Source organism: Mus caroli, chromosome 15 (assembly GCF_900094665.2).
Source record: "Mus caroli chromosome 15, CAROLI_EIJ_v1.1, whole genome shotgun sequence".
Taxonomy (NCBI): Eukaryota; Metazoa; Chordata; class Mammalia; order Rodentia; family Muridae; genus Mus; species Mus caroli.
This window is the reverse complement of record NC_034584.1, coordinates 89464111-89477883: the sequence shown is the minus strand read 5'-3', so window position 1 is coordinate 89477883 and position 13773 is coordinate 89464111.

The following is a 13773-nucleotide window of genomic DNA, read 5'->3' as shown; positions in this document are numbered from 1 at the left end:
TAGAGATCCACCTGCCTCTGCCCACTGAGTGCTGGGATTAAAGACGTGCCACCAGGCATGTTTGTCAAATTTTCACGGAACTTTCCGGTACTATTGCAATTCTTTTTGGGAAATGCTTTCCTCTGCCTGTAGCTGAAAATGTTTTATCTACGGTTTCTCTAACAGTTTCAAAGCTTCTGGTTTTAGATTAAGTTTTTTGGACTTGTTGAGTTGGTAATTTGTGCGCGCACACACACACACACACACTTTTGCTTTTCTATACACGTAAACAGTTTTCCTAGCATCATTTCTAAAGGAGGGTTTTTTTTTTTACTACAATTATGTTTTTAATAGTGCTATCAAAATTAGATCACTATAACTGTGAAAATTTATTTCTACATCTCCTATCCTATTCCATTTATTTACATAGCTGCTGTTTTTGTTGCTAAGGCTCCATAGTATAATTTGAGATCAGATATTGTGATATCTCCAGCACCTACCTTCTGCTAAGGATTGCTTTGGCTTTTCAGGGTGTTGGTTTCAGGTTGAATTGTAGAGTTTGCCTTCTGGTTCTAGGAAGGATGTTGTTGGCACTTTGATGGAGACTGCATTGTCTCTAGACTGGTTAAAGTTCTGTAGCTATTTTTCCCAATATTAACTTGTTGTAATCTGTAAACACAGGAGGCCATTCCTTCTTCTAGTGTCTTCTTTGCCCATCCCATTTCTTTCTTGGTAAGCTTGTTTGGGAATATCAAAGCCACTAACTTCTAACATATGCAAGTCTCTCTGTTAAAAAGTGTCAGCATTGAAGTCCTTTGAGTAAATATCCATAAATGGTACAGCCTGGTCATATGCTAGATCCATTTTGATATTTGAGAAATCTCCATGTCAGCTTCCATAGTGACTGACCTAGATTTCGTTCTCACAAGCAGTGTGTGAAGATTGCTTCTTATCTCCTTACTCATTAACTCATGTCATTTATTTTTATTGACAACTGCATTCTGACCAGTGGAGGGGCGTGGAATCTCAGTGTGGTTCTGGGTTGTGTATTCTAGATAGCAATCCTCTGTCAGATATGAGGCTAGCAGCTAGCAGCTAGCAGCTAGCAGGACTTTCTTCCATGCTGTAGACTGTCTCTTCATTCAACTAACTGTTTCTTTTTCTGCACAGAAAATTTCAGTTTCATCAAGTCCTGTTTGTGAATTGTTAACACTATTTCCTGAGCAACTAGAGTCCTACCAGAAGGTTTTTGCCTATGCCCGAATCTTCCCGTCTTTTTCCTAAATTTCCCTTTTAATAGTTTCAGAGTTTTGGGTCTTACATTAAGGTCTTTGGTTCACTTGGATTTGGCATGTGGAAAAGCTGAGACATTATTCAACATGTGGCTATCTGCGTTCCCCCAGCATCATTTGCTGGTGATATCCTTTTACACAAGGTGTATTTTTGGTATCTTGACAAACATTCATGTAGATGTGGTTGCATGGTTAATATCTGGGTCCTCTGTTCTATTCTATTTCATTGCTTGCATGAGAGGTTTTGTGCAAACATCACATTTCTGTTACTATGGCCCTGTCCTATAGCTGAAACCAAGTGTGAATTTACCTTCATTGTTATTCTTTTTGGTCAGAATTGCTTGCACTATCCAGTATCTTCTGTGGCTCCATACAAATGTTAAGATTTTTCTTTTCAACTTCTGTGAAGAATAGCATTGAGGTCTGATGAAGATTCCTATGAACCTGAAGATGGCTTTGGTAGGAGATCCACTTTCAAAGCGTTGATTCTTCAAATCCACGCGCACAGGAAACATGCCCATCTTCTAGCATCCTCCTGAAACTTTTTTCTTCTCTTGCCTACGTTCATTTCAAGGCATCTTTCTGAGACTATTGTGGATGAGATTGCTTCTGTGGGTTCTCTCTCGGTACGTTTGTCATTGGTACTATGAAGGCTTCTGTTCTTCTGGGGTGTCTCAAACCATCAGGAATAAGAGTCCCAAATGTTAAGTAGGAGGACCAAGGGTGAGAATTATAGAAAGATGAGAGATGAAGAAGACAAAAGCAATAACTGGGACTAAGATGTCTTGTGTAGCTCATAACTTATGCCAAGCAAGTTATTAAGAAGCACAACATCATATGTACTACTGTGTCAGAAACCATCTAGGAAAGGCTAAGGCAAGAAAATGAGTTTTCTGGAGATGGCCCACCATTTTGCATGGCTGCAATGGGTGAGCTCTGAGAGGCAAGGTCCCAAGAGACTTCATCCCAAGATGACTTCTTGCTGCTGATATGCCTTTCTAGTCACTGTTACGTAGCCTAATGATATCTGGGCATTAACTCACCCTATTGGGTAGATTTTCTGCAGAGCAAATATGAAGATGTGCTTTCATATAGCAATACTGTGCAAATCAATGGATGATTTCATAATTCCCAATAATAATTTTATAGAATTCCTAAATTTATACAAGTAATTTCAAGCCTCCTATAGAATAAAGCTGCAAATGTCATGGACATTGTAAACCTTCAGATATCATGGACCAATTGCCCTAGGGTAAGAAAGCAGGCTTGGAACAAATTTGTGACCAAGGAAAAAACATTCATTCTAGGTCAGGTCCAAGGATGAAGCCACGGGTGTGCACTATGATAAAGCCAGGCCATGTGAAACTGTTGCTTTGCACGTGTAATGAGCTTATAGAATGAAAAACTGCTTTGAATTCACTGTCAACATCCTTCTGGAACTCCCCTCTTGTGGAACATTTTATCTATGAGGTAATTTTATAAAGAACGTTTGTCTAAAAAGGTATAAGAAAGGCAGAGAGAAGAAATCAAGTGTGGCATTTTTGGGCTTAGCCTCACCCACCAAATATATATATGTACGTATGACTGTTTTTATATGTATGTACATACATATGTGTGTATGTATATGTGTATGTATGCATGAGCAGTTGTGGAATTGTTGAGATAGGTAGTCAGGCCTGGCCAATGTGTGTGTGTGTTTGTGTGTGTCTCTGTGTGCTTAAATTCTCCCTTTCTACCTCATCTTTTCTCTCTTGTTCACAGTTAATGGACTCCTAGCCTCTCACGCTGGCCAGGAGAGACCTCTGATCAGGGAGAAAATATCCCTATTAACTAAGTTTGTTTCTTAGTCCCCTGCTGCTACAAGCAGGAGTTAGCTGCCAGAAACCAGCAGCTTTTAGCCACAGAAGAGTAAGAGAGTTAACAAGGCCAGAGATCACCCACCTCTGATGCTTTGTCCTGCCCCAGCACCTGGGACCCCACTGGGGCTGGTTCCTGGCACTGTTTGTAGGGGGAAAACAGACAAAGGCAGCAGAGAGCTAAGCCAGACAATGTTGTCAAAGAGAACACAGCCTACTTCAGACACAGTTGTCTAAGGGCCGATAACCACAGCTCAGAGAGAAGAGCTGGGTCCCCAGAAGCTGTCACCTTGACTTTTCCGAGGGGGCACTGGCTGCAGCCCTAGACTGACCTTGCAAAGTCCATTCCTGGAAAAGGACGCAGAACTAAAGCTCCCTTTATCCTTTTATCAGAGTCTCTGAGAAAGTCTTGTTGCCATCTAGCTCCAGACATGTGTGTAATTTTGTATCTTGCTGCTTTGTTCTTGGAGTGTCTATGGAGTATATAACACTGCTTATGTGTATAAACTTATAATCCCTAAGTAAGGATACTTTGTATCTGCTGTTTTGTTCTAGAAGTTTCTGTGGAGTATTTAACATTGCTTACATGTATAAACTTATAATCCCTAAGTAAGGATACTTTGTCTTTTCTTCCTATTTATATTAATATTTCCATTAAAATAATTTAATATATGTATCAAGAGGTAGAATACTATATAATGCACATATTAGCAGATACTCACAAATTATTTAGTTGTATTTGATTCCTTTGTTATCAAACATCTTGAGAGAACATACATAAATTTTCCTTAAACCTGAGAAAAGGGATTTTATCTTGAACTCACTGGTAACCGCCAGGAATTTGAAACAATCCAAATGTTCACCCCTAGAACAATACCTAAGAGAATCGTTCGCACAGTGCGACAACACTATCATGGTATTAAGTAGAATTAACTAGATGTAGCTTTGTGAACAAAAATGACTCTTGAAAACGTGAGTGAAAAGGTAATGTGTTGTGTGTATGTGCTATTCAGAGAAGGTTATTAATAGATGGAGTTGGAGTTGGTCACATGCAGTCTCCATATTTATTAGTCATCTTCTGTTTCGTTATAAACAGCCTTAAATCTGACAAGATGTTAACATGTATTAACTCTGGATGGTTATTTTTGTATTTAGAATATTTTTACCTTAACTTCTCAGAGAAAAAAAGCTTTAAAAGATCATTTAATTAAGTATGGGCATTCTCTCAAGAAAGAGACAAGTCACCAATCATTACAGGCTTTTTGTGGCTTAAAAACACTGTCTAAACATTTGTAGTAGAGGTGCAGCTTGGTTTTCATGTGGGTCCCCCAATGACTGGAGTGGGAACTGCCTGAATTTGTTGCCTGTTTGTGGATCCTGTTCCCCTAACTGGGCTGCCTTGCCTGGCCTCAGTGGGAGAGGATGTGCCCAGTCCTGCAGAGACTCGATGTGCCAGGATGGAGTGATGGGAGCAGGGGGATTCTCCGTTCTCAGAGGAAAAAAGGAGCAGGGAATTGTGGGAGGAGTTGTGGGAGAAGGGGACCTGAAGCAGAGGAGTAGAAGATAGTGGGATATAAAGTGAATAGATAAATTAACGAAAGAACAAACAAACAAACAAATAACCACTGCCTATGCCAGGCAAGGTGGTGCCCAACTTTAATGCCTTCCTAGCCTCAGAGCTCTTAGAAAACTTTTTTGGAGAGATCACCCCAGATTCTATTTGACCATATTACCCCATAAATAAGATAACATGGGTCCTTATTTTTCTGTATTTATGTTTTTATACTTAACATTTATAAATATCCTATTTCAGTAATATACCTTATACATTCTAATATATAAAAATAAATTTTCATGTAAGGTACTACACACCCGCTGCATGAGTGAGAGCAGGCATTCTCCTGGTTGTGGTCACCATGCACGGCTTCATCCCCTGTCTATGGCACTGTTCTCTTGCTTTTAGTGAACTTCACAAGTTCCTTGGAGTCCCGAGTCTCTTCTGGTTTAGACAAGCCACGGCTCATAATAACACATTCCTTTCGCGGACAACATATGTTTGTTGAGCTTCTCTCTGCTCTGTAGGGATTCACTTCACAAAAAGGAAACAAGTCAGGGTCCCTGTCCCCACAGTTTGAACTCCATCCAGAAGGGATGAAAGCAGGCGAGCGACTATCTAGAATAAACTTCTACTTATCATCAAGACTTTGGGGGAAAGAAATAGGATGCTGCATTTAAAAATTCTGTAGACGAGGGCCAGCGAGGTGACTCTGGGTAAGGCACTGCCTGGAATAGTCTACCTGATTTAGAAAACTAGACTAGTGAGTCAGTGGATCCCGTCAGGGAAGGGTTGATTGATAGAAGGGAAATCCATTAGGAAACTGGGCTGAGCTGGAAGTGCCGCCCCTTTCCCACCCTGCACGCTCCACAGCTGGGGCTCTGGCTCACTGCACTGGGCTCAGCTGGGCAGAAGTATGAAGTAGGCCACAGCGAAGCCATTCTTTAAGAGCAGTTTCCACCTCTGGAGAAGCCCTCCCTGACTATGGCTCCCAGTTAGCTTTCTCTTCCAAACATGGTTGAATAAAGAACTGCGTTACACCCATGCGCATGTCTTTCCTTCTCAGGTAGACTGCAAGACACCCAAGTATGAGCTGTGTTCATTCTTCCACAAACTTAAGGTGCCCATTAACGATATATCAGGTGTCTAACTGATGTCTATTAAGAAACAAATGCCGTTCAATTTTCATCTGGGCTGGAGTTGTTGATATCTGTTTCTCTGCTTACAATCTAGTCCCATGACTACGAAAATAAAAAATAACCAAGCAGGCAGAGGCACTCGTTTCTATGACCTTAGATAAAGGGAGGCTTGTGTTAGCTCTCAGCCACCTACTCATTGTTCAACCTGCCCTGCAAGTCCTCTGGAACCTGCCCCACGTTGTCTTGCTTGAACAACCTACGAATATTATTTTTCTTTCTTCTTTCTCTGTGCAAATGACTAGGGCGATTGTCAGTTGTTGGCATGTCCTGTGGTCGGACCACATGGCTCAGAATTATAAAACCCTCCATAAGCTGTCACAGGTGACACCCTTCAGGAGAAGGTTCATCCCTGTGGCAGCACCAGAGCGCCACCTAGTGGAAAGCTCCCGAACAATTCGGTGCACTGTGAGCTGGAGAGCCATTTTGGACCCTTTGGAAGGCTCCTTCCGGGAGTTGCAGGTTTCATCTGCTGCACTCTTAGACGTTATGCCTGTGATGGACTCCCGTTGCGTTGTGAGTGGATCTTCAAATTCATTTCCCTGAGGTCCTAACTGTGATTTGTTCTTAACAAAAGCTTTCGTGATAACCTCACGGGCACTGGTGTTTTTTTAAATTGTTATTATATTTTGGAAAACAAGTTCCTTATTATTTCTAGATGAGCTTTCAAACGACTCAACAGCCCATGGGAGTCTCTTTAAAATAGACCAACATATTGGGACACAAGACAAATCTCAACAAGTTGAATAAAATAGAATTAATTAACTTAATGCATTCTTTTTTAAAAGATTTGTATTATTATCCTAAACTGTGCGTGTATGCATGTGTGTGTCCGCGCGCGCGCGGGTAGTATATAAAAATGTGTTCAGGTGCCTGCAGAGGCCAGGGGCATTGGCTCCCCTCCAGCTAGAGTTACAGGCAGGTGTGAGGCATCTGATATGGGTGCCAGGAACTGAACTTGAGCCCTCTAAAAGAGCAGTGTGCACTTTTGACTACTGAGCCATTTCTCCGCCCTCTCATTTCTTGTATTTTTTTTTCCTGGACACAATGGAATAAGAGTTGAAATCAAAACAAAGGTTAAATCTATCTTAGGGGAGATAAAAAAGATGAATCCCGTTCTGTACTTAAAGGGAAGCGGAGCTTGCTTAGGTAATATATGTGTTGGCTATGTGCAAATTGATGTCTGAAAGAACAAAATCCCTGCAGTTAATCCTTTACTTCTCAGATCATCATACAAATGCTCTTGGAAAAACTGAAAGCCGTATAGAAAACGAAATTTATCTCTGACCTTGAATCATCAGTGAGTGTGAACTTTAAATGAATCTGGGTGTCAAGTACCCAAAACCTCAGCAGCTTTGCCGATGTGTCCAGAGGAAGAAAAACCTCCGGTTTGGGTTTCCAGTTTTTCTTCAACTGAGCCAGATGCTTGACCTGAAATGACAGATATTTCAGATGGCAGAGGTACAGTACATTAAATAACAAACAGTATTTGCTTATTTTATTTACATATTTCTATTTCTATGACCCATTGAGTGTGACAGTGTACACTCCTGTGCATGCGTGTGAACATGAGAAGAGACGATTGGTGTCTTCCCCTCTCTCTCTCTCTCTCTCTCTCTCTCTACTTTTACAGGAAGAGTCTTACATGGAACCTAAAACCCACTGTTTTGTGGGGTTGTGGGGCCAACTAGGACCGAGGGTCTGGCTGTCTCCTCCCTTCCACCTTTGGGGTTACAGGCATGTGTGGCCATGCTGGATTCTTTTTTGTGGGTGCTGGGACTTTAAGCTTAGAGTTCTTGCATTCACAGTAAGCGTACCTACCCACTGGGAATAGCCCCAACACCCAGACTGTTATTCTTGAGATCTCAAAGAATTTTAGTGCATACTTACAGGTAATTTCTCTTTCATGTTTGCTAATTGTGTATTGCAACAAATAAATTTTTATACTTTAGGTCATATTTTAAACAACATTATCAGAACCATGTGACCTAAACATGTCACTTTCAAACACCCTTATAATTTTTAACCAGCAGATAGACACAAATGGATGGACCTCAGAGCCCTGCACCATGGATTTCTTGCCGAGGAACCCATAACCCTTCACTGGGTCTGAAGATATAATTACTATAAAGGGGTATTTCAGCCTGAATCTCTCACTCTCTATGCACTTGACTGTAAGAAACACCACCTAACCCATCCAAGCCAGCACCTTGTACAAAATGACAGTGGCAAATCCTACTTGCTTATCCTAAGACTCAAGTGAAAAATGTTCAGAGAGGCCTGTTGAAAACTCTAAAGGGCGACCATGTTAGGAATCTGTCATATGGTAGATGAAAACAGAGGTGTATGTGTGGGGTGGAGGGTAGGGGCTTGGGGGTTGCACAGGTAGCTTAGAAGAATCCAGGTGATAACTGGAAGCAATAACTGATGGCGCCCTCTATTGGTAATGGAGAGCAGTGCATGTGGACGTCTGATCCATTCAGCTCAGATAACAGGAAGGGGGTATTGCATTATAAGCATCAATCGAAAAGAACAAATGGCAAAAAAGAGAGAAAGGGATCAACATTCCGTCATCACAGAGGCAAGTCTTTACACACAAGAATGACTCTCAGAGTCCCAGTGGCAGTGATAGGAAAAAAACTGAAGAAAATAGAGTTATCATTAAAAAGTGAAATAATTAAAAAATGAAAGCTGGAATGTTAAAAACTAAGATTATATATATGTGTGTGTATCTATCTCTATCTCTATATCATCTATATATATGTATCTAGATAGATAGATAGATAGATAGATAGATATTTAAAGTTAGTAAGGACAGCCCTGTCTGTGTAGTGAGCTCTGGGACAGCCAGGACTACATAGAAAATCCTTCTGATTTTTTTTTTTAAGTTAGTATAAAAGACAAAGAAAGAACATGGAGGTATTGTTTCAGGTGAAAGAGAGCCAAAGAGGTGGGTGGGTAAATGTAATTTTAACTCTTCATCTAGACTCAATCCTGTGACAAAGGAGGAAAAAAGTGCTATAGAGAAATGGCTGGAGATTGTCCAACTTGGAATATGGACAGCATGTTAGATCAGAGGGCTGCGGTATTGCTATGTTTACTGTAATCGAAAACTGTGTCATGGTTATATCAGCGAACATTCCTGATATGGGGAAAGCCGCCCTGACTGCTTAGTAAGGATAAGCTATGGTTCATGATGCTTATCTTCCAGTTGCTCTGAGTTGGGGTGGAGGACGGGGATTAACAAGAGAGAAGGAAAAAGGGGGAAAAGAGATGATGGTATTAAAAATGGATAAATTGGAGCCAACGGTTAGCTCTGGACTCTTCCTGTTGGTGAGTTTGAATTTGTTTTTAGATGAAATTGGTAAACATTTAAAATACATATTAAAATGAATAAATATTTGAATGAAGTTTTCCTTAAACATTCTAGAGTTTAAAGTTATTCTAAATGATGTTTCATATCTGTATGGCTCTTAACTATTTAGAGAGTATTTTACTTAACTTTATTTAATTCCCATTGAGAGAGCATCATTTTATAGACAATGAAAGTGAGAATCAAGGTATTTGGGAAGCCCTGGCTATATTGTCTTTGTATCTCACTAACAGCCCAGTGAATGGATGCAGGGAGGCAGGAACCATGAACTGACTTGTTTCAGATCTCAAACGTAGAGCTACAAGGATACATTTTAAGGATGCATTTCAGACTAGGATTAAGTTTTATTTATTTACTTACTCTCTGGTCATTCACAAGCCAGCCACACAATTTCCTTTTCTTTTAATTGAAAAAAGAAAATGTTTGAGATCACAGTTTTCCCTCCCCCAAGTCATCGCAGATCCTCACAACTTTGCTACCCACCCAACCCCACAACCTTATTTTCTCTCTTTAGAAAACAGGCAAAGAAACCAAAACAAAATCAAACAGACCAGAGCAACAACAGCAACAACAACCAGAAGAAAAAAAAAAAAAAACCAAGAACACACAGACACACACATAAAAACAGAAAACCAGAAACTGAAATATAGAAGCAGAAGACCAGTAATATAAAACATGCCCAAACAAAGCATTAAGGGCCAACACATCTACAAAAATACCACTGAGTTCATTTTGTGTGGCCATCTACAGCTGGGCATGGTTAACGTGTGGTTAATATGTCTGGTAAGACTCCATTGGAGAGAACTAAGTTTTCCTTTGCAAACTGTTGCCATTGAAAATAGCTTGTTGGTTAGGGATGGGAGCTCATGACTATATCCCCTTGTCTGGCTTGAACCAGGGCAGGCCCTGTGCATGCTGCTACAGTCTGAGTTCCTAAGTGTTGTGGGTCTAGAAGACACTGTTTCCTCGGAGTCATCTGTCACTCCCGGCTTTCACGGTCTTTTGGCATCCTTTTCTGCATAGCTCCCTGAGCCCCGAGGAGAGGGTTTATGGAGAGATTCCATTTTGGACGGAGTGTTCCAACAGCTCTTAGTCTCTGCGTGTCGTTTAGTTGTTCTCTGTTTTAGATCCCAGCTACTGTAAGATGACACTTCTCTGATGATGGCCGAATGAGGCGCTGAAGTGTGGGTTTAGCAGAATGTCTTCGAGTCATTTTAACGCTGTGTTCTTTTAGTAGGACAATATTGTTTGTTTTTTCCTCTAGACCTATCTAGTCTCAAGTTCTTGGCCACCTGAGCAGTGTCAGGCAAGGGTTCCTGAATCCAATAAGACTGTGGTTGGTCACTCCCACAACGCTTGTGCCAATATTGCACCAGCGTATCATGCAGCCAAAAACACAAATAAAAGAAAATACAGAAAATACAGTCTTCTTGTTTTGTTTTGTTTTTCCGAGACAGGGTTTCTCTGTGTAGCCCTGGCTGTCCTGGAACTCACTCTGTAGACCAGGCTGGCCTCGAACTCAGAAATCTGCCTGCCTCTGCCTCCGAAGTGCTGGGATTAAAGGCATGCACCACCACTGTCCAGACAATTACAGTTTTTAATAGCTGAAGAATATTCCATTGTGCAAATGTACCACATTTTCTTTATCTATACATTCATTGAGGGACTTCTAGGCTATTTCCTGTTCCTGGTTATTATGAATAAAGCAGCAATGAGCATAAATGAACAAGTATCTGTAGTAGGTTGAAGCATCCTTTGGGTAGATGGCACATTGATTTTCAATGCATCCACACAGTCTTATAGTGTTATATATAGGTCCATTTCCCTGAAGTTTGTGGAAATAGTATATTAATATATTGCCTAATAATATAAAATGTATTGCTTTTTTTACATATAGCAGAAATAATTAACAAATACAGAAGTGGATGCTCACATCCATCCATTGGACTGAGCACAGGGTCCCCAATGGAGGAGCTAGAGAAAGGACACAAGGAGCTGAAGAGGTCTGCAACCCCATAGGAGGAACAACAATATGAACCAACCAGTACCCCCAGAGCTCCAGGGATTAAACCATCAAAAAATGAGTACACAAGGAGGGACTCAAGGCTTCAGCCACATATGTAGTAGAGGATGGCCTAGTCGGATATCAATGAGAGGAGAGGCTCTTGGTCTTGTGAAGGCTTTATGCCTCAATGTAGGGGAATGCCAGGACAGAGAAGCAGGAGTAGGTAGGTTAGTGAACAGGGGGAGGGAGGATGGGATGGAGGGTTTGGAGGGAAAATGAGGAAAGGGGATAAAATTTGAAATGTAAATAAAGAAATTATCTAATAATTTATTTTAAAAGTAACCAAAATAAGAGGTCATAAAATTGAGAGGAAGTGAGCAGCATGGGAGAAATTGAAGTGGGAGTACGGGATGAAAATATATAAGTTATAAGGAAGTTATAAGGAAGTGGGCAGCGTGGGAGACATTGAAGCGGGAGTACGGGATGAAAAATATATAAGTTGAGTGCTTACTTTTGAAATACTTAAAAGTAAATGAAATAAATGTTTAAAAATGTTAAATAAATCTTGGAAGAGTAAATCTACCTGTAATGAACATCAATACATTCTTTTGATAGGTGATATCATTTCAACTAATAATGTAAGATCATTTTATATGGAAATTTTGCTTTCTTGGCTTGAATGCTAGTGGTACTTATAGACTCGTATGTTTGAATACTTGGTCTCTAGGAACTGTTTGGGAAGGATTAAGAGGTGTGGCCTTGCTGGGGCGGGGGTTGTTTTTGGAGTGGGTGGCTTTGGGAGTATATTCTCTGCTTGTGGATTGTGATGTGAGTTCTGAGCTTCTGCTGCTGCTGCTGCTGTTGCTGGGATATTCCCACATGCTGCAATGCTCTCTGACATGATGGGGATGGACTCTTATTCCTCTGAGACTGTAAGTCAGAAATAGACATCTCCTTGTATAAGTTGCCATGGTCGTGTTGTTTTATCATAGCCACAAAAAAGTAACAGAGAAAAGTCTAATTCTGAGCACTCACCTGCAGAGATGTGTCACACTGGGGAGATATTGGTTGCAAAGGTGCCATGCTGGGAAGGCATCAGGACAAAAGGCTAGTGTTAGGGTCTGAAAGGTAATTAGATCAACTGGTTGTTGCTCGTCAGTTAAGCTCCGTATGAGACACCCTACGTGATAAATAGATGTGTGATGTCTGATTCCCCCAGCCTGTTCTCAGGTCTCTGTATCTTCTTTAGTGTGTTGTATTTCTTGAATACCAGCAAGTTGATTCATAATATTTGGAAGGAATAAAGAAAGTGTCGCAATTATCCTCACAGGTTCCCATTTGTATTATTAATAGTGAGAGTATCATGTCAGTTATTCACCCTCCATGGGCTCTCCACTTGTGACATTAAAAAGTCAATATGGGCAGACAAACCTGTGGTCTTCATTCCAGAGAGATCAGATCTGTGCTTTTCCATCCATTATACCTTTACTGAGCAATTCCCAGGTGTCATGGATTGACAATTCAAGGATGGGCCAGGCTGAATTACTGTTCTTTATAGCCCAGGAGACAGTTAATTAGGTGGATTTATCATGCAGACATAAAAGACACTATGATAGAGATTTCTGTGGGAGAATTTCTGTAAGCATTTAATCTCTTTATTTTTAAATTTCCACTAGTCTATATTATAAATTTATTTTTATTTTATGTGCATTGGCGTTTGGCCTGTATGTGTGTCTATGTGAGGGTGTCAGATCCCATGTGGGGTGCTGAGAATTGAACCTGGGTCCTCTGGAAGAGCAGGCAGTGCTCTTAACCTCTGAGCCATCTCTCCAGCCCCCACTAGTCTATTTTAATAGTACTAAGACCGTGTTTCCTAGTGACCTTTCCATACATGCGTATGCTTCACTCTGACCACCACATTCTCTCCACGATCCAGCTTTCATATACTTCTTCCCTTCCTGTCCTCGCCTCTAGTATTCCCTCTTTAGTTTCATACTCACTCTCTGCCTAGAGACTGCATATATGAAACAGTATGGTTTGTCTGTCTTTGTGGGCTGACATTTCTGTTAACATGATGATGCCCAGTTCTTTATACTTCATGAAAATGGTAGAATTTCATTCTCTTTTATGGCTGAATAACATCTATTTATCTATCTATCATCTATCTATCTATCTATCTATCTATCTATCTATCTATCTATCTATCTATCTATTTTTCTATCATCTATTGTCTATTTATTTATCATCTATCTATCCATCAATCTATATCTATCTGTCTGTCTGTCCATCTATCATCCAACCATTCATCTATCTATCTATCTATCTATCTATCTATCTATCTATCTATCTATCTATCTATCTATCTATCTCTATCATCAATCAATCAATCTATCTATCTATCTATCATCTATCTATTCCAACTATCTAACTATATATCTATCCATACATCTATCACTCAACCATTCATCTATCCATCTGTCTATCATCTATCTATCTATCTATCTATCTATCTATCTA